This window comes from Corylus avellana, chromosome ca5 (genome assembly GCF_901000735.1).
Source record: "Corylus avellana chromosome ca5, CavTom2PMs-1.0".
NCBI lineage: Eukaryota > Viridiplantae > Streptophyta > Magnoliopsida > Fagales > Betulaceae > Corylus > Corylus avellana.
Window position 1 is genome coordinate 20,873,471 of NC_081545.1, and position 1,320 is coordinate 20,874,790.

The following is a 1,320-nucleotide window of genomic DNA, read 5'->3' on the forward strand; positions in this document are numbered from 1 at the left end:
ATAGGCCACCTTCCTGCATTTAGAGGATTAGAGAATGAGGATCCATATGTTCATGTGAGGATTTTTTTGGAAATTTGCGACATTGTTAATATGCAAAATGCCCCAGCAGAAGCGGTGCGTCTTCGGTTATTCCCTCTGTCCCTACATGATAGGGCGAAATCCTGGCTACTCAACAATAGACCTGGATCTATCACTTCTTGGGATATGCTGCAAAGCAAATTTTACAACAAATTCTTCCCAATTTCCAAAATCAATAACCTCCGTCTACAGATCACCAATTTCAGACAGAAAGAAGGGGAAAGATTCACCGATAGTTGGGAGAAGTTTAAAGAGCTTACTATAAAATGCCCACCCCACGGGTTTGAGAATGAGGTGCTTGTTCAAATTTTCTATAGGGGACTAACACCAAGTGAGCGAAACTCACTTCAGACTATGAATGGTAGAGAATTCTTAAGTCTTACTGGGGATGAAGCCTATAAAACTTTGGACGAAATGGCTGAACGAGCACAACAATGGGATTTTCAAGATTGTTGGGACAGACAACAACCCGCTCCCAAGACAGGAGGCATCCATGAGGTGAGGAATGATGCTGAATTAAGGGAAGAGTTCAAGGTTCTCAGGCGTCAGTTTGACACTATGGTCTTAAACAAATCAGTGAATGCAGCAGATACTTACCAAGTTGATGCATGCGGGTTATGTGAGAGTCAAATGCATTTCACTCAAAACTGCCCAACTCTGTCAACAGAGTATCCAACTGAGCAAGTCAATGCCTTCAATGAGGACAGAAAACCCACAACTGGACCGTCTTCTGAAACTTACAATCCAGGGTGGCGGAATCACCCTAATTTCTCTTGGAAGCAGAATCAACCACTGAACCAGAGAGATACATCCATTCAAGCTCAGAATCAGTTCAGGCCATCTCCCCAAACTCAACCTCCTGCTTATCAATCCACCACTCAAGGGCCACAGCCTGCACCACAGTCATCACTGGAAGACATGATGAAAGCATTCATGCAATCAATGGATAAGAACATACAAGATATGAAGAATGCTACCATGAGCAATTCCCAAGCTGTACAGGAGCTGAGGAATTCCAACATGGCTAATGGCAGAGACATACAAGAACTTAAGCAGGCCATGATCAAGGTAGAAGGACAAGTTGGCCATATAGCAAATCAAGTGGGGGAAAGAGAAAGAGGGAAGTTCCCTAGTCAACCTGTGCCTAACCCAAAAGGGCAATTTGTGATTGGAAGTTCCTCTGCCTCTACGCATGGTCAGGATCATGTACAAGCCATCACCACTTTGAGGTCAGGCAAACAG

At 44.0% G+C, this 1,320-nt stretch overlaps 1 non-coding gene across 1 annotated transcript; it reads right to left on the bottom strand.

Moving 5' to 3' along the window:
* Positions 1-255: 255 nt before the first annotated feature.
* LOC132183475 (small nucleolar RNA R71) lies at positions 256-362 on the bottom strand. The gene has a single exon (XR_009440439.1). It is a non-coding gene; the product is annotated as a small nucleolar RNA R71 (small nucleolar RNA).
* Positions 363-1,320: the final 958 nt, after the last annotated feature.